We start from the raw sequence: 20,685 nt of genomic DNA on the forward strand, positions 1-20,685 counted from the left end.
CTGTCTCATGCTACAATATGGATGGACCTTGAAGACCTTGTGTTAAGTGAAATAAGCTAGGCAGGAAAAGATAAATACTGTCTGGTTCTACTTATATCAAGTATCTCAAGTCACAGAGACAGAGTAGAATGGTGGTTGCCAGGGGTTGGTAGGAAAGAGAAAGTGGGAAGTTATACTTTTCCAAGATGAAAAAGTTCTGGAAATTGGCTGTGCACAATGTGAATATACTTAATGCTACTGAACTATATATTAAAAACTAGTTAAGATGGTAAATATTATGTTTTATGTATTTACCACAATTTTTTAATAGAACCCTTTTTACTGAAAGTGAGATTATTTACTCTGAACAGAGGCTTTGTTTATGCTGTTGGCTGACATGCTGATGCTGTGGTCAGGTGTGGAGGATAGATTGCTTGAACTGCTTAAACTGCTTTTTGCATTGGTTCGTCCTGCATGGTGCCTTCTGACCGTGACTGGCTATGTAGTCAGTGCAATCTAGTGCAACCCCAATGTTTATAACAGCAATGGCCACGGTCACCAAACTATGGAAAGAACCAAGATGCCCTTCAACGGACGAATGGATAAGGAAGATGTGGTCCATATACACTATGGAGTATTATGCCTCCATCAGAAAGGACGAATACCCAACTTTTGTAGCAACATGGATGGGACTGGAAGAGATTATGCTGAGTGAAATAAGTCAAGCAGAGAGAGTCAGTTATCATATGGTTTCACTTTTTGTGGAGCATAACAAATATCATGGAGGACAAGGGGTGTAAGAGAGGAGAAGGGAGTTGGGGTAAATTGGAAGGGGAGGTGAATCATGAGAGACTATGGACTCTGAAAAACAATCTGAGGGGTTTGAAGTGGCGGGGGGGTGGGAGGTTGGGGTACCAGGTGGTGGGTATTATAGAGGGCACGGATTGCATGGAGCACTGGGTGTGGTGAAAAAATAATGAATACTGTTTTTCTGAAAATAAATAAATTAATTAAAAAAAATACTGATGAAGGGCCGCCTATTCAAAGAGGAGTGCTGTTGATGAAGCTTTTCCTTTCTTCTGTGGACTCTCTTAATTTGTCATGATGGTTTTTTATTTGCTATTTATGATCATTCTAAAGAAAAGTTAAAATTCAAAATGTATCCATTCATTTTTATATTGTGCCATATCAGGGGTTTTTTTGTTTTGTTTTGTTTTCAGATTTCTTTTATTTATTTGAGAGGTAGAGGGAGAGCGCAACAGAAGGAGAGGGAGAAGCAGGCTCCCCACTGAGTAGGGAGCCAGACACAGGGCTCGATCCTAGGACCTGACATCAGGACCTGAGCTGAATACAGTCGCTAAACCGACTGAGACACCCAGGCATCCCTGCCATACCAGCTTTAAATGCAAATATTGGAGCATTTACCTTGTATGCTGAATTGCCAAGATGAGAGTTCATGTTTCATAGCTCACATGTGCACTTCCATGTCATTGTCACTAGAACAGCGAACACTCTGCACAAACAGGGGAGTAACAGGCAAAAAGTATGTAACAGGATTTCTTGGTTGCTTGTGTTTCTTAGAATGTGATTGCCCTCTTTCTGTGTTCTAACTAAATTTAAACAAAGAAGCATGGCCTCTTGGGGTCGTTAAGGCCTCTAGTTGCCCAGTTACCGAGGTAATCCACTTGCCTTATACTCAGTTTGCATCTCACTGAACTCATATGCATTTTGTGTCTACTGGAAGTCTGTGCTCATAGCTCGTCTCGAATGTTCTATGCACATGAGGACACAAGAGTGGTAAGAATGGTGGATATTGTGCCTGTGTGCTATGTTCCTGCATATGGTCCATTGTCCCACATCAGGCTCCCTGCTCAGCAGGGAGCCTACTTCCCTCTCTCTCTCTCTCTGCCTGCCTCTCTGCCTACTTGTAATCTCTCTCTGTCAAATAAATAAATAAAATCTTTTTAAAAAATTATTAAAATTTTCAAGACAGAGATAGAAGAGCATAAACCAAATGTAGGACTCTTCGGATTGTCAGGCCCCATGTGACCATGGAGTTCACACACCCATGAAGCCAGCCCTGTTGCTGACTCTATCCCTTGCTTTCCACTCCCTCAGCCACTACTCTAATTCCGACTCTCCTTACCTCACAATTCAGAGATTGATGGGTTTCAAAACTGGTTTCCTGACTCTAGCTTTCTTCTCTTCTAACCCATCCTATAAATTGTTGCCAGTTTCATTTCCCTAAAGCAATACTTCCACACAGCCCACTGCTTTAGTTCTTCTGTGGTGCCTCACTGCTTATAGGCTCAAATTCTTTATCACAAAACTCAGTGCCTTCCACATTCCGACCTTAAGCTAACTTGTTAACTTTCTTTCCTCCCGTACCCTTGACCTCCATCCCGATTCATCCAGTCAAGCCAAGCCAAGGTATTGCCAAAAAGCTTGCTAATACCAACAGTTTTCCAAAACTACTCCCTGTGTCAAGAATCCAGCCTCTGTTGAACTCCAGTCCAATCCTCAGAGCCAGAGTTTACCTCTCCCATGAAACACTCTTGACCACCCCAACCCACAGTAATGTCATTGTAACTGTTTGTAGATGGCTGGATAATGGCCACCCCGTGAAACCAAGTTCTGTTCCCAGGAGCCTGTAAATATTGCCTAATATGGAAAGAGGATCTTTGCAGATGTAACTAGGTGAAGGATTCTGACAAGGGATTAGCCAGGTGGACCCTTAGTCCAGAAAGTATCTCCATGGGAGAGAGGCAGAGAGAGATTCCACACGTAGGAGACGGCGTGATAAACACAGGGGCAGACTGGATGGATGCAGCCACCGGCAGTTGAGGAGCAAGGAGGGGAGTCTAACCAGAGCCTTTGGAGGGGTCATGGCCTTGCCAGCATGGGTGGGGGGGTTGGCCCAGTGAATCTGGTGTTGAACTTCTGGCTTCTGGAACTGTGAGAGAATACATTTCTGTTGTTTGTGGTCATTTGTTACAGCAGCCACACAAAACAAATATACCACCCCAGCATTTACTGCTCATTCTCCTGAGCTTGGCAGTGCTCAGTATTTTTTAAACATTATTTGTATACTCCTACCAAAACCACTGATCCCTCAGTTCACAAGGTCACTTCTCTAATTGATTGACTTTTCTCTTGTACCTTACATAGTACACTGCATTTGATGTTTAACAAGTGCTTTTCTTTGGTGATGTTTATGGAGGAATAATTTACATATTTTAATATTCACTCTTTTGATTGTACCATTCAAAGTGGTATTTGCAAATGCATCTAGTTGTGTAATTGCCACCACAATCAAGATCTGGAACATGACCTTCACCTCAGAAGGTTCCCTTGTGCCCTTCTACAGTCAATTTCTTCCTCTACCCCTACATAGAGGAACCTACCACTGGCAACAGCTGATCTGATTTCTGCCCTTATAGTTTTGGCTTTTCCAGAATGTCATCTAAATGCAGTCAAACCATATACAGTCTTTTGTGTCTGGCTTCTTTCACATAGCATGATGGTTGCAGGATTCGTCTATATTGTTGTATGAATCAGTAATCTGTTCCTATGTGTGTTATCCCATGGTCTGTTTATCCATTCACTAGTGGGTGGGCATTTCTAACTTGGAACTGTTATAAATAAGGCTAACATGAACATTCATGACCAGGTCTTTACTGTAAATGTCCACATACAGGTCTTCATGTGGACACATGTTTCACTTCTCTTGGGTAAATACCTAGGAGTAGGACTGTTGGGTTGTATGGTAAGTATATGTTTAACTTTATAAGAAACTAGCAAATTGTTTCCCAGAGTAGCTGTATCATTTTGGCATTCCCACCAACAAAGTAAGAGATTTCTGGGTGCTTAGCATCCTTGCCAGAACTTGATATTATCAATCATTTAAATTTAATTCCAGTAGATATATGGTGGTATCTCATTTTAATTTAAATTTGCATTTCTCTTCCTACAAACATTCAGCATGTCTTACTATGCTAATTTGCCATGAGTATGTCCTTGGTGAAGTGTCCAGTTCTTTTACACATTTTTAAACATTGGGTTTTTCTTATAATTATATTTTATTTTCTTATTATTATTTGTGGGGGGCTCTCTCCCCCCGTCTCTCTCTTTCTCTTTTATATCCATAGTAAATATAAAATACGTTTACATATTATATAATATGTTAATAAGTATATAATATAATGAATATAATATACAATATAATATATACTTATGCATATTTTTTATACATTCTAGATACATCCTTTACCAACTGTGGTTTATAAATATTTTCTCCCAGTCTGTGGCTTCTCTTTTCATTTATTCCATAATATGTTTTAAAGAGCAGAAATTTTAAATTTTGTTGAAGTCCAGTTTATCAACATTTTCTTTTCTACCCTCTGCCTTCTTTTCCTTATTTATTTATTTATTTTTTTGCCTAACCCAAGGTCATAAGGATTTTTCTCCTTTATTTTCTTCTAGAAAGTTTATACTTTTAGCTATAACATTTAGATCTGTGATCCATTTTTAGTTAATTTTTGGAGGAAATGTTTATTATTTTGATATGCAGCCCAGAACACTGCCATAGAAAATCTAACTCGGAATAAAAAGACACAGTTCATTGAAAAACAGTGTCCTGCAGGAAAGTTTGGAAATTTTCTGCAGGCTCTGACAGCAACATTTCCTTTCCCACTAATTTTTTGGATTAGCACAGCTTTGCTATTTAAAGGTTTGTATTTTAATAAATTTTGAAATTCCGGATCACAGATGCTATTGAGAGCAAAGTCCTTACATGGGCTGGCGAAGGACACCCCTCTGGACATTTTTGATTAACCTGCTAGATGTCGAGAAACTTACTGACCCCTTTCATTATCTGTGAAATGGGTATAATCCTACTTGACATCAAGTTTCTTTACAGGTTTGTGCAGACTGAGACAGAAGTCTTAGAGAGGGGCCGTAGAGATTTCACATGTAATTGTGATTATTGCTAATTATACTAATTCTCAATTACAACTGCTGCCAGAAAGCCTCCAGATGACGTCAGTAATAAGGGGTCCATTGACTCGCATGTGTTGTGAGCGTATTAATTGTAATTATTACCTTGGCAGCTACAATGTCTAACTCCACAGGTGTTTATTTCATTAGTGATTCATTATTTACCAAGCACTCTGGCAGTGATGAGTCTCTATTACAAACCAAGGCCCTCCTGTGATGAAACGTCATTATGTTGTGGGATTTGTGACTTTGCTCCCATGGGAGGCATCTTCAACTCGTTAATGCCCTCAACACGCCGTGTGGTGGATTAAAACTAGACTGCGAGAAAATGATTTCAGTCCACCGCTGGGTTTTTTTTTTCACCCTGGGAGCAGGTGCCTTCCCATAAATATTTTCCTGAAATGGAAGTTGCCATGGGAAGTGGGTGGGTGGTCTGGATATCAGACGAAGGGCCTGGCAGTCAGGGGTCTGGATCTATCTTTGTGTCTAAGGGCCCAGGGCAATGGCAATAAATACACAAGTCCAAAGGAGCGTTGTGGCCCTGAGCCTGAACTCAGCAAAAAGATAAAGAGAACTGCCTTGCAACGACTATTGTGAAACACTTAGTGCTTTGTATTTGTAACATGCTTTCAACCTTTCCGTACTCTTCACTGTGGCCCCGTGAGTTAGGGCAGTACTCTCCCTGTGGCTGGCGCTTGTGGGGAGAAAACAACTGCCTCAAGGAGGTAACTGGGCTCCTTTCTCTGCACGGCCTTTTTGATTGGTCCCTGCTAACATTTTGAATTATGAGTTTTTTGGGGTCAGAGGCCCTCGCTCCTTCGGTTAAGTTTTTTGCCCTTAACTTTTTTAGTGTTAAAAATAGTCACAAGTAGAAAGAAAAGTCTGATAAACTCCCATGACCTCATCTTCAACAATTATAAAGTCATGACCAATCTAAATTTCTCCCTACTCCTCCCACGTTCCCCCATCCATCTCCTCCAAAATCAGCTGAATTTTTTCATTTTACTTTTTTTTGCTGAATTATTTTAGATAAAAATCCCAGACCTAACTTTAGATCTATAAACACTATGATGATTATCTCTAGAAGATAAGGATATTCTTCTAAAACATAAATTGTCACACCTAAAAAAATTACCGGTAATTTTTATCCAGCCACTCTCGCCGATTACCTCATAAATATTTTTTTGCCTTCAGTTTTTTTTTTAATAAGAATCAAGATTTAAATTAAATTTCACTAGTTATAATTGGTTGATGTTTCTCAAGTCTCCTCTAATCCAGGACTTTCCTGACTATCTTGTTTTTGTTTTTCCTTGCAATCTGTTGGTTTAAAAGACCAAATCTGTTTTCTTGTAGGATTTTGCCCTGCATTTTGCTGATTGCATGTCCATAATATTTTTTCAATAACTTCATCTGTCCTTCATATTTTTTGCAAACTGGGGACTGGATCCAAAGATTTGATCAGGTTAGGTTTGAAGTTTTTTTTTTTTTTTTTTTTTCCAAGAGTACATCATAGAACCAGATACTTGTGTCAAAAGACACATGACTTGTCTCCCTTTTCATTTCTAGTCATGGGTGATTGTTGTCAGCACCCATGCATTCATTAGAAACTACAAAATGGTGATATTCTATCACAAATTACCTGGAATACTACTTCTTTTTTTTTTTTTTAAGGTTTTATTTATTTACTTATTTATTTTAGAGAGAGAGAGAGAACACATGGGTTGGGGGGAGGAGCAGATAAAGAGGGACAGAGAGAATCCGATGCAGAGTCTGTGTGGGGCCTGCTGTGGGGCTCGATCCCACAACCCTGAGACCATGACCAAAATCAAGAGTTGGATGCCAAGGCAGAATTAATGCTCGATTCTCTTCTTTATGTATTAATTATCACATTATTGAGTTCTCAAGTTGTTTCCCAAGTTATCTAATTAAGTTTTTTTTTTAATTTTTTAGGCATTAGTATGATTTTATAGATTTAAACATGTTAGTTTGTTTTAGTTTTAGTTTATTAGAACTACTATCCTTTTGGGTGCTCAGATTGTGCCTTGTTAAGCCAGTGGTAGGTCCTTCCAAATGGTTCCTGAGTGTGTCTGACATAACCTGGGTTCAGGTTCATTTCCTAGGGCTGCTGTAACAAAGTATCACTAACTGAGTGGCTTTGAACAACAGACAGTTATTGTCTCACAGTTCTGAGGGCTAGAAGACTAAAATCAAGTTGTTGGCAGGCTTGGCTTCTCCGGGAGACACTGAGAGAGAATCTGTCCCATGCCCCTCTCCGGCTGCTGGCAAGTCCCAGCAATCCTTGGTATTACTTGATTTGTAGACCTATCACTTCCATCTCTGCCTCCAACACAACATGGTATTCTCTCCCTCTCTGTCGATGTCTAAATTTCCCTCTCCTGATACAGATACCAGTCATTGTGATGGGGTCACTCAAACCCAGTATCATCACCTCATTTTACTTGATTTCATCTGCAAAGATCCTATTTCCTAGTAAGGTCATATTCATGAGTACCAGGGGTTAGGCTGTGAAAATATCTTTTTGGAGACAAAATCTGACCCCTCAACATCTGTGATAGTCTTTGAGAGCTCTTCCTTGCTTTCTGGTAAGACAAAATGTTATAGACCCAGAATCAGGTCTCATTCTTTAAAGTTGGGAACGATGTTTAGGGATCACAATCTGAGCACTAGAAATGTTCATCTTTACCATGTTAGTCATTACCTCTAGGTCTTTTCAAAGGACAGAAATGGGAAATGCTTTTTATATTTTTAAAGATAAAGTACATTATAAATTTGTAACTTTCACTTCCAATTAAATTCAAAACTCTCAGACTTAACCCCATCAAACCATTACCTATGTCTCCTTTCTTCCATGGTGAAGTCCTGGTTCTCAATGGCACACGGAATATTACTCTTTTACTTTATCCTGTGATACACACACACGATAGACTCAAAATAACAAAACTAACAGTACTACCAATGACGTGGTTACTGAAAACAGGTTAAGGCTTTTAAAATTATTCTTGTGGGGCCCCTGGGTGGCTAAGTCTTTAAGTGTCTGCCTTCAGCTCAGATCCTGGGATCAAGCCCCACATTGGGCTCCCTCCTTAGCAGGAAACCTGCTTCTCCCCCTCCCATTCCCACTGCTTGTATTCTCCCTCTCTCTTTCTCTCTCTCTCTCTGTCAAATAATAAATAAAATGAAAAAAAAAAAGAACTTAAAAAAATAATAAAATTATTCTTGCAATTCTTTTTGTCCTTGGAGTACATTCCACTCAGGATGGACAGTGGAATTACTGCATATTATTGTCATGTGAACTAATTTTTCTATATGTAATTATGCCACCAAACACAATTAATTTCATTTTATCTATTTATTTTCAATTTTCAGAGTTTTCTAAAATTAAATTTAGAAAGGGAGAAGTCCCTTTTTTACAAGTGATCATTTAAACTTTTCTGTCCCTCCATTTTTGCATATTGATCTTGTATTTTGCAACCTTGTTGCACTCATTTATTAGTTACAGACTAATAAATGACCATTAGTCATTGACCATTAGTCATTTATGATAGTAGATTCCTTAGGGTTTTCTGTGTATATGATCATGCCATCTATGAATAGATGGTGTTCCTTATTCCTTTGCAATCTGAATGCCCTTTGTTTCTGTTCCTTGCCTAATTGCCCTGGCTAGAATCTCCAGTACAATGTTGAACAGAAATGGCAAGAGTGAACATCGTTGTCTTATTCCAGATCTCAGCAGGAGCTCTCCACTCATTCACTATTAAGGATGATGTTAGCTGCAGGTTTTTCATAGATGCCTTTAACTGACCAAGGAAGTTCCCTCCCATTTCTAGTTTGGTGAGTGCTTTTATTATGAAAGTGTCTGATTTTGTCAAATGCTTTGCTGTATCTATTGAGATGATAATGTGTTTTTAATTTTATTGATACAATGAGCTACATTAATTAATTGTCAAGTGTTAAAACAGCCTTGCATTTCTGGGACAAATTCCACTTGACCATGGTGTGTAATTCTTTTTATATATTGTTGTATTGATTTGCTGGTATTTGTTGAGGATTTTTGTGTCTATATTCATAAGAGATGTTGGCCTACAGTTTTTCTATGATGTTTTTGTCTGGTTTTCATATCAAAGCAATACTGACCTCATAGAATGAGCTGGGAAGTGTTTCCTCCTTCTGGAATAGTACGTCCATTTTTTACTATACAAAACTATGTGGATATGTATTCTTTGTGTGTTCTCATTACTTTTTTTAATAGGTTTATAGTACTCCACTGAGCAGATGTACCAATGCTTTTTCAACCAGCTCCTTAATGATAGATATTTGAATTGTTTCCAGTCCTTTCCTATTATAACTCATACTGCACTGAATTACCCTGACAATATACTTTTTCATATGCTCATGCATGTGTGGTATAGATTCTCAGAAGTAAGATTCATGAGCCAAAGAGTAGACACATGTGGAACTCTGCTAGATATGCCAAATTCCTTTCCTTGGGAGTTGAACCATTTTGCATTTTTTAAAAATTGACTGTTTGTGCACAGCTTGACTGAAAAAGTATTTTGCCTAAGTTCTTTTTCTTTTTGCCATTTTGGTAGATAGGATATAGTAACTCCATAAAGTTTTAATTTGCATTTATATCATTATGAGTGAGTTTAAACACCTTTAAGGGCCATTTGCCTATCTTTATGAACTATCTGTTCATATCTCTAGCCTATTTATTTATAAAGTAGTTGAACTTTTTCTTCTGTTTTCAGAAGCTTTTAGACATGAAGAATATCAAAAAAATCTTTGTGTACAGTTTAAATGGCAAACATTTTTTCCCAGCTTAACATTTGTCTTTTTACTGTGCTTATGGTATTTTCAAATGCAAAGTTTGCATTTTTCACTTTTATAATCTATCCTCTAGGTTTCATTTCTGTACCCAGCACAGGCATAGGATAGGAATAATTTAGAAAGAAAGAACCCTGATTTGAGCAGTCCAAGTCCAAGGAAATCACTGGCTGAATGCCCAGAGACCTCAACCCTAATGATTCCCCTTGGAGTCCCTGATGTCCACCGATCTGCCTTACCATTATTAGTGCAATTATTGCTAGATAAACCCGAGGTTTCCGAGTAACACTCCTTCCCCAAACTTAGAATCCGTTTTCCTCACGGAGCTTTTGTTAACTTGGGTGGATGAAAGTGATAATGTAGGGATGAGTGCAGGGAGGAGGTCCTGCTAGCAAAAGCTTTGGATAAAGCTGAAGGGCCCCAAAAATTTTGACTGTGCAAAATGTGGCCAACAAATGTTCTTCCCTCTAAAGCCATTGCCACCAAAGCAGGGAGATGTTTTCTTAAATTCCTATTCCTCTTCTTAGAAACTAACTGTGGCTTTCATCAGCACTCCTCCTGCAGAATAAAACAAACATTCAGACCTTGAAAAGCATCTGGGAGAGACTTTCACAGTTTTGAGGCTAATGCTGTATTTCTTTTTTGTTTACAGACTTCAAGAGGACGGGCGTGCTAACTGTTCGCTGCCTAAAAGTAATAGCATGACGATCTGTGTTTCTTTCTCTTCATGTGCCTTTCTCTTGGCAGGTGAGTTCTGTCTTCCTAAAGGACGCTACTCATTTCACATGTTTGGGTTGGTAGGTTTACTTTTGGTTGCTTTAAAAAAAATGTATTCTATTTTTTAAAAAAGATTTTATTTATGTATTTTTTTTAAAGACTTTATTTTATTTATTTGACAGACAAAGACCACAAGTGGGCAGAGAGGCAGGCAGAGAGAGAGGAGGAAGCAGGCTCCCTGGCTGAGCAGAGAGCCCGACGCGGGGCTCGATCCCAGGACCCCGGGATCATGACCCGAGCCGAAGGCAGAGGCCCCAACCCACTGAGCCACCCAGGTGCCCCTTTATTTATGTATTTATTTGAGAGAGAGAGATAGTGACAGAGAGCACAAGTGGGGAGGAGAGGGAGCCGCAGGCTCCCCTGAGCAAGGAGCCTGGCGTTGGCTGGAACCCTGAACCCTGGGATCACGACCTGAGCTGAAGGCAGGCGCCTGACTGACTGAGCCACCCAAGTGCCCCTGTTTTAAAAAATTTGAATTAGGAAATACTCTAAAAAGCATACTTGTTTAAAACTCAGAAAGTAACATAACAGTCCCCAAGTACACCACATGCCACATCCACCTTTTAGTCTGAGTTCCTACATGAAGTGTTTTTTTTTTTTTTTACAAAGAATTTTTTTAAAAGAGCAACTTCAAATATTGCATTCAAACAACTCTCTGCATTACAGAAAGTTTTAAATTTATGTAGAACGTGACTGGCCACATTTTGTGTAATTATACACCTTTTTTCCCCACATAGGTTTGAATAAGGTTGCTGTAGCCTGTCATTGCTACTTTGCTTCTGATAATTGGTTCCTGTCCTCTAACTCGGCAGCGCCTGTCCTTTGTCCTTCATTTCATGACTTGCAAAAAGGATGCATTGGATCTAATTTCTTTCTCTAATTGTCCCCAAACATGCAGTTGATTTAGGAACAACGTCGGACAGTACTCAACATGGAACACAAAGAAAGGGTCCTGTATCTGGTTATAATTTAGAAGCGGACCCATTCACTTTAAATATCCCCTTGGCTACTGGGTTGGGTTGAACTTCCACAGAGCTGAGCTTTATCTCCATAGTGGAATTTAGACAGATAGTGTTCAAAAGTTGCGAGCAGGTTATGATTCTGACAAATTAGTTCCTAATTATTTGGCCGTGGGCTCTGCCCATATTGCATGCAGAGCAGGCCTTTACCAGGACACTTGGAGACTTTTGTAGCTTAAACGGATTTAATTTAAAACAAATGGAACCATGTGATTATCTCAACCACAAATACGTAACACAATGTGTAATATATTTAAAAGGCAAGAGGAAATTTAGTAATGGTATTTCAAAACTGTTTGAAAGAAAGAAACTTTGAGGGAAAAGAAAGGAAGAAGTGAATTGGTGACGCCAGTTTGATTATTTTCAAATACCACAGCTGGACTTGGATTTGTACAATAGGACTCATGGTATTGTAAAGGACACCAGCGGGAATCCGAGTGCTGGGATACCACATGGAGGACTAAATGACAAGGCTTTAGGCACTCAGAAAACTGCAAAATTCGTGCACTCTTAAGATACTTCGGTTCCTATAATTAAAATTTTCCGATTTACATACTCCATCAGGGAGCTATCTAGGTAAAGATAGAGTCCATGTTGTTTGGGATCCCTTTACTCATTTACTTAATTTTTCTTCATGGCTACTCATGCACTCTGTTGCTATTCCAACATGCATGTCTTCCACACACACCAAATTCCGTAATAATAATAATAATAATAATAATAATAACAGCAAACACTCAGTGAGCTCTGAGTGTGTCCCAAACATTGTTCTAAGCAGTGTGTATTACCTCATGTAATTCCTACAACAACCTCGTGAGACAGACACCCTGGAGATCCTGCTCTTGCAGATGGGGAAAGAGTAGAGACTTTTTGCTAAAGATGACACCTAGAAATTTGTTCTTGAGCATTACATGACACTGCCTTTCCAAGCATCCCAAATGTCTTGTGACAAACACATTGAGTAGTGAAAGGACTTCCGAAGACCAGCTGATCTGGGGTAAAAATGCAAGACTGAATGTTTCAGAACTACAAAAATAAAGGACATTCTCAATAAAATGTGACAGCAGATTCATAAAGGATTCACTTAGATGTGTGACTTTTAATACATCAAATTTGAAAACCAGCCACATTTCTGAGTAGCCACATCCACTGTAATAGATTTATTAGATTGAAATGTACAGAAGTACCTGCAGTTGACTCTTTTTGACCTAGAAAAATTGCAGTTCCAAATGGTTTGATCTAATACTTTTGGCACAATTGAGTACATGGTACACTTCTTAGGGATCCATGGCCCCTTGGTCCACCTATCAGCAGTAGTTACAGAGCTGAACACTATGTCAGTCCTAGATCAAAAGCTATGGAGACATGGATCTTGCACTAAGAAATTCTTAGTTTTCAATAGGAGGCAGACAAATATACAAATAATTATTCAAATAAGATCATTGCACCCCTGAAGTTCTGCATAAAATGTCTTGAGGGTGTTGAGAAAAGAACATTTACACGAGCCTAGAAAAGGCAGAGATGTCTTTACACAGAACATGAGCTCTGACTGGGATGCAACAGAGGAGTAGAAGTTTGCCACTGCTGCTGAAAAGGACATTAAACAATCATGCAACAGATTGAGTTTTCAAAGAGGAGAAATGACATTTCTCTAGCATCATTCAATTTCCCGTGAGGGCAGCACTGTGAACCTGCCAAACCTACCTGATTAGAAACTTGGGCTATACTGCTTAAAGCTCTGTACCTTGGGACAAGTTACTTCCTGTCTGTAAGGTGGCGAAACTAATGGCTTCCTCATAGAATTATTATGACAAATTGCATAGTGTATGCTACAAGTTCAGCAAAATCATACCTCCCGGGTCCTTAAGAAATGGTGGCTATTTCTACCATTGTTGCACCATTGGCTTCTTTGCTACCCAGCACATCACTAGAGCAATAGCAGAGAGGTGTCCATTCTATCTCCCATGAAAGCCAGTGACCTTGTGGTTGGGGGATTGGGGCAGGGATTGCATCAGCGGGGGACATATGACCTTAGAGAGTGTATGGCTTCTCTTCAGGGAAGAGCGTGGTGCAGAATTTCCCCAGAAGTCTCTGGTATCTGTTTGTCATCTTGCAAGTGTGGTGTGTGAGCTTCAAGAGCAAACTTGTCAGCGCACAAAAGTTCCCAGATGGCTTTTTCAAGGACTTTTGATCTCTGCTGTCTTTGATTTGAGAGTTCCCTAGAGATCTGCAAGCAGATTTCTTGTTGCCTCCTTAAACATGGCTGTGCAAAATTGAGCAAATTATTGGCACAGTCAGACTATCTTGTTTAACTACAGATGGATTCGTGGCAGAAAGAGCGACTTCACATCTGATATCATTGACTAAGCCGTGATCCACCGGCCATGGGAGCTCTACAGACTTCTCAGAAGCCCCTTGGAAGATGGCAGCCAAGGGTCTGTCTGTGGTCAGCTGGAATAAAAATTCTAATTGCAAAATCTTGCCTGTCAAATAGCCACTAGATTTTGTTCTGCTGCAGTCAACTGTTTTAATTTCCAAGACGTTTTATGAGCTTCCCCCACAAGCTGTCATGGATTTGATATGGCAGCATAGGAGCTGCAAATATTGAGGTCCTGAAACCCAAGTACACAGTAAAGTCAGTCACGGTCAAACAAGGCTTGTGCAACATACCCCTCGGGGCTGGCTTCCTGCAGAGAGCAGAGGACAGAAGGAAGACCATCCATCCCTCTGCATGCTGGGCCCTTAGCTCTTGGAGGGCAGAAATGTCTGAGTCTTAAGACTTGAAGTCCACCGAAGGGTAGGGCTATTAGAGACCCTGTTGTCTACACAACAGGACCACATCCTCAATTCAGAGCATAAAACACCTTACATTTGTTAACCTTGTCTTGGTATTTTGCAAACAAACACTGTGCAAGAGTCACATGGCTTACACTGTACAAAGGGTTAATGACAGACTTACTTTTTGGGAGAAATGTGGTTTAGTTGTTCCAAAGCCTCTTCCCCTTATGACTGTGTTCTGATATAACCTCAGTGCCATTCAAGGCAATAAATAGCAGAGGAGTTGGGGTAAATCCAATTATTTTTCCACAGCATCTTTCGTGGTAAGTGTGTCCGATTTTTAAAAATGAGACTCCATAAACCACATCATCACAGAGTCCTGTTTTTGTCTCCGGGGGTTTCAGAGTTCCAAATGCTTGCCTTTTTGGACGTTGCATTGATGTGGCCTTGGGGACGGGTTAGAGTCACTAAAAACACTCCTGGCACTGGATCACCTTGTGGCCGAGGTGAAATGGGGATCTTGTTTTCAAGAGGTTGAAGGAGAACTCACAGAAAAGGCCCGAGAGGAGATGACGCTCTCTTTGGGGTTTAGGAGGGATTGACCCTCGACCTTCCCAATCTTCAGACCTTAGAAGCTCCTTGCTGGTCACACATATCCACATCCGTCCTGGCAGCCCAAACCCCCACGTCCTCGGAAATTCCTAGAAGTGTAAAGACAAAATCAGCCTCAGGATGTTGGCAGGATTCAATGTGTTACTAAAAATGGGCCTTTGTGGATAGAAACTTAAGAGTTTTAAGTGAAAAGAGAAAATTTATGTAATTATCAGTGACTCCAATGACTTCATTTGTTCTGAAATGGTTCATTACCAAAGATTGAAATAGGGTCACAGGAACACAGCTTCCCAGTAAGGGAGAAGCATCTCTCTCTCTGCAGCCCCTCCCCCGCCCTCCCATCTCAGCCAAGAGTGTCACCGGGGAGTTCATCAGGAAACTCTTCGTGGGGGTTTGGATTTATAAGGTTCACGACTGTTCCGTGGTTGCCTACCTTCACGGTGGTTCCCAGTCCTCTGCCTCCTAGCTGACTTTTGGTCCTTTCCCAAACACTAAATAACAGGATAGGGAGCGAAGATGGTTTCTTTTCCAAAGTGCGAAAGCAGAAGGCTGGGCGACTGTGTTCCCCGAGCCAGGGTCTCACTCCAGCCCCCTGGCTGATACCTACTCCAGGGCTAGCGTGTGAAGGCAAAGGTCTGGGAGGAGGGGAGCGGTTGTCCCGGACAGCCTCCCTTATTCATGGCCCTCCCGGTCTCAGCCAACTCTGTATTTCCTGGTACCTCTCTCGGGGTTGCAAAGGAGGAGCAGTTGGATCATTTGATTAGCTTTTTCCCAGAACAGGGACCCTCCCATCTCTGTTTACTTCCCAGTGACTGAAGGAGGAGGCCCAAGAATGGGGCGCCTTCTGGGGCTGCTCCTGAAAGAGAAACAGCACCAGGGTCAGCCTTGGTTTTGCTCAATGTATTAATGTTCCCACCTCAGGTAGACACCTGCTGACACCTGCTGACCGCTTCCCTCCGCCCTCCCTACCCCTGGGGAAAACCACTTTAGGTGGTCTCACTCCAGCTATCCGCACAGACAACAGAAACACCCCTTGTTCCACGTAGACACCTGTCAAATCATTTTTTTATTTTCAATTGTGGCAAAAAAAAAAAAAAAAAGAAAGAAAGGAAAAGAAAAAGGAAAAAACACATAGCATACAATTCACTGTCTTAACCATTTCTAATCATACAGTTCAAAAGGGCCAGCTATATTCAAATTACTATCTGCCAGATCTCTAGGACATTTTCCTCTTACAAAACTGAACCTCTAGAGAGGTAGACCCCATTCTACTGAACAATACCTGCTTCCCCTCCCTCCAGCTTTGGCAGCCACCATTCTACTTTCTGCTTTCTATGAGTTTGACTACTTTAGAGAACTCATATAAGTGCAAATATACAATATTTGTCTTTTTGTCACTGATTTATTTAACTTACTGTCATGTCCTAAAGGTTCATTCATGACATAGCATGTGGTGGGATTTCTTTCTTTTTTGAGGCTGAATAATATTCCATTTATTCATGCATTCATTTTCAATGGACTTTTGGGTTCCTTCCATCTTTTGGCTATTGTGAATAATGCTGCAATGAATATGGGTGTGCAAATATCTCTTTGAGATCCTGCTTTTAATTTTTTTGGATATATACCCGAAAGTGGTATTGTTGGCTTAGGCTCCTACCCTTGGATGCATTTTGATATTCCTATATCCTTTCCACATCAACTACCTAAAGCCTTCAATTGGGTAGAATGCTTCCTTCCTCTAAAATCATTCCCTCGGGAACATGGAACAAATAACAGGCTGGCCTTTGCCCCAGTCTTAAGTCAAAGCACAACATGGACTTTTCATTTTCAACCTCTGGTGCCCTGCCAGGCAGTGCCATCAACAGATGAATGCAGAACTCAGTTCAATCACCCTCCATCCCCCAGCAGACCTCTCCAGCATCTTCAGCAAGTCCTGCCACGGGGGTGAGGTTCTACTGCTTTCTAGACAGTCACTGGCGTTCTCCTGGGACTGATCACGGGCTCCTATTCTGTGAGGTCCTTGGCTCCAATTCTCTTCCCCATGGGGGTGACGGCTAGTTGAGCATAGTTTGGTCACTTTTGCTAGACAACAGCCCAGCAGTGGAAGAAGGACAGTGGTTTGGCCACCCACCCGAGCTGAAGAGCTTTGATCTTCTGTGAGAGGCGCCCATCTCCTTTATGCTGCAGAAGAGGGAAAGACCTGCAGGGAAATCGTGGGAATGGTTCTTTGGTCAAACCTAACACACAGACGTGCACACACACATACTTGTGCACACACAGGGGCATCGAGGGTCTTGCCTACTCCACCCTTCTAATCATTCCTTTTCCATTTCTAGCTTTTGACTTGGAATTTTTGGCTCCAAAAAAAGGTAAGAGGTAAAATTTTTTGAGACTACTAAAAAAGTGCTCTGAATTTTGTCATTAATGACAAAATGAATGATGACAATGAATTTTGTCATTCTCTTTCACCTTATTTATCAAGGTTACTACTGGCTTTATATATAAGTAGAGAAGTGTTCACAAAAAGTAGATATCCTCAAAATAGCAAAAGAATCATTTCTTTGATTTTGTATCACCCTCTCTAGACTTTTTAAAAATGCAATACACCTAATAGGAGCAACTGACACTTTACTGTAATTTATTTTGTCAGATGGCTCTCCTTTGGGGGATGTAGGGGAGGCAGGAAGGGGAGAAAAACACAGAAAGCAGAGTTGGGGAAACATTAACAAATTTCATCTATTTCCCAGTTTTTCCTAGGATCAGCTCTGTGTGTATTTCAGCTAGAATTTCACGAATCTTTGTGTTTCAGCACTTGTCTACTTAGGAAAAATTGAGTGAACAAGTTACCAAAATCATTTTTGACATCTCAATTTTACAGGCTGGTCCCATGTTATGAAATATTGTATGGGAAGGAGGTGTCCCCAAATGTTTATCTGTTTGTCTCTCATCCTAATTAAGTCCATGTGGATCCCATGTGACTTCAGAGTATGAGGACCATGTTTCCATTTTTTTTGTTTTGTTTTGTTTTGTTTTGTATTTTCCTTTAATGTGTTGCTTGAGTTAGAGAAGGAACACATCAATATTTGGTTTGAGAAGTATGGTACAGAGAGGGAATTGTTTGGCTCATAAGCTATCGAGGGAATATATGAGCTCTTAAATCATCAAAAATAAATATCCTGGTATTAGTTAAGACAGTTTGGGATAAAAGAAGTAGAAATCAATTTAAGCTAGCTGAAGCAAGATGTGGAGGGTGGTCTGAGGATAAGCGGTGTCTCCTAGAGCCTGTGGCTAGAAAGTACAGCCCAACCTGAGGAACTAAGGTCTGGGAAGCTTGTCAGCAACCCAGGAAAAAACACTGCCTCTCATTCTTGCTGCCCTCGGAACATCTGCTTCTTCTTTTCTCTTTCACTGCAGCCTGACTTTCTCTGGTCACATCACAAAATGGCTGTCCCAAGTCTCCCAGATTGACGTGTTATCAACCACCTAAAGGGTAACTAGCTAATAATTAGCCCCGGTTCTTGGGAGAGAGAACCTAATTGGTCCAACTTGGATCAGCCTCCACAGTGGCCTAATGAATTACTAACAAAGGGACAGAGTCACACACTAGGGGCTCACCTAGGACACTGGGGATATGTTCTCAGAAAAAGGAGCTTTGTATGCATTTGGAATAGTCAGTCCCTGTTCCAGATGAAAGCTATCCAGAGTTTCCTGTATTTCCTATTTGTAACCTGAATGTCCCCAGCTCCCATCAGCTATGGGCACAAATGGAGCCCTGATCACAGTACCAAGATTATATTGGACCTCAAACTTGCACAAGTGCCCCCAAGGGTTCTCTTGAGTGTTTATCTGAGCTCATAAAAGACCAACTCCAGCTGGGTCCTCCCTCACTTCCAAGGTATGCCGACTATCCACCAGGCATTACGACCACACGTGATCACAACACATGCACCAGACTAGGTCCTTCACCAGGGTGCCCCTCAATTTTAGTGTATGGCTGTTGTCTTGGTGTCATTTTTAATAGTGCTCCCTTTTATTCTCAAAAGTGTCCTCGTTTGTATGATAAATTATATGTTCTACCTCTGTTGAATGCACAGGATTTAGAATGGTCCAAGGCAAGGAGACCTTTGTGAATCCTGTTAAAGAAGCTTCCAAGAAGTGCAATTTGTGCCCCCAGGAGTTTATAGAGTGCCAGAGAAACCCCCTTTGACTTAAATTAACCAAAGAGGGAGGTGTTTATTGAGTGACATAACCAAACCAGGAAAAGGACAAGGGGTAGAGTTTGCCTCAGCAGCCACAAGATTCAGGACTCCAAACACCAGGGAACTCATTCCTTTAATGTCTGCTTTTTGTCTCTGCTTAATTTAGTGTATTAACTTTATTCCTCAGACTTGTCCCCATGTGGGGAAAATTTGGACACTATCCTCAGCTCTGGCCTTGTGTCCTCAAAGCGTCATGACCACAAAACTCAGAGAGCTCTCATTAGGAATCCCGGGAAAGAGACTTTTGTCTATGGTTGGGTCATATGACCATCACTGGACCCATCACTATGACCAAGGATGAGACACTGTGATTGACAACCACCCCCAGAATCCTACTAACAGGAGGGGAGTGCTGTCCCAGGCAGATAAGACAAACAGTGCCCAGCCATAGAACTCTTCCAGTGTTTAATATCACCAGAACTGAGACCTGAGTCTGATGGGGGCAAGCCGTGAAATAAATGTAAGTAGCCCCAAATCTCTCCCTTCCAACAACTATGATTTTCTGAAGCAAGCTCCTCCTGATTCTTATTCCCTTTACTCACCCAGGAGGGTCCATAGTCCTTATGCACATGGGTTTGGTTAGGTTGCCCTTGCTGTTCATCAGAACCCTGGCAAGTGGACATAGCTAAGGCATGACCCTAACTAAGGACCTCATTGTATATATTAGCAGAAACAAATAGGATAGGGAAACATGTACAGTGCATACCAGCCCAACTCTAGTAAGTTCTTGAAATTAAATCATACAACTTATAGATCTATGGCTTAGAAGATAGGTTCCTGAAGAGCAACCCCCATGGGACTCATGGGAAGGAAGTTTCTCACTGTCCCTCAGCCTCTCTTTCCTCTCTTTATTGTGTGCGTGTTTCAGATATAACAAGGTGTTTGTAAACCAAGACTTGTATGTCACACTCACTGGCTTCAGTAAATGGGCTTGAAGCCCATATGTTATTCACAAAGAGAAAAGCAGATTTCTGCTCTGCTAAGAACTTGAATAGGTTATTTTCTCTGTTCATAGGAATTTCCACTTTTTTTAGTCTTGCTAATTAACCAAGACATTGCCTCCCCACCCCAATTTGCAACAGTGCTTTGAACAGTCCTCAGCAAAACTGGGTAATTTTAATCTTTTTAAAGAATGGGTCGCATGCCTATGTGGGTTTCCATATCTGCAATTGTTTGCAACCCGGGCTTTGTACTGGTTGACCTTTAGGGACCTTTCAACCCTCTGGTGCGAAGATTTGTGAGTACACAGATGAAGCCCATTCACTTTGCATGTGAGATCCACCTCATGTAAAAGTCCTTTCATCTCCTCTTGAACACATTTGGGAGAATCATCACAAATTAAGAGAACATTGTGAAGCTCAGTGGCATACCTTAAGAGAAAGGAAATTAAGCTCTGGACAACTCCCCGTGAAGTCAACTGC

The 20,685-nt window shown here is 40.9% G+C and overlaps 1 long non-coding RNA gene across 1 annotated transcript in view; it reads left to right on the forward strand.

Annotated features, from left to right (window-relative positions):
• LOC116586896 overlaps positions 1-20,685 on the forward strand; it is a 68,259-nt gene that overhangs the window by 5,196 nt on the left and 42,378 nt on the right. Inside the window, exons 3-5 of the long non-coding RNA XR_004284198.1 lie at positions 8,719-8,826; positions 10,472-10,566; positions 18,420-18,495. This is a non-coding gene — a long non-coding RNA (uncharacterized LOC116586896). The remainder of the gene's footprint in view (positions 1-8,718; positions 8,827-10,471; positions 10,567-18,419; positions 18,496-20,685) is intronic.

This window comes from Mustela erminea, chromosome 3 (assembly GCF_009829155.1).
Source record: "Mustela erminea isolate mMusErm1 chromosome 3, mMusErm1.Pri, whole genome shotgun sequence".
Taxonomy (NCBI): Eukaryota; Metazoa; Chordata; class Mammalia; order Carnivora; family Mustelidae; genus Mustela; species Mustela erminea.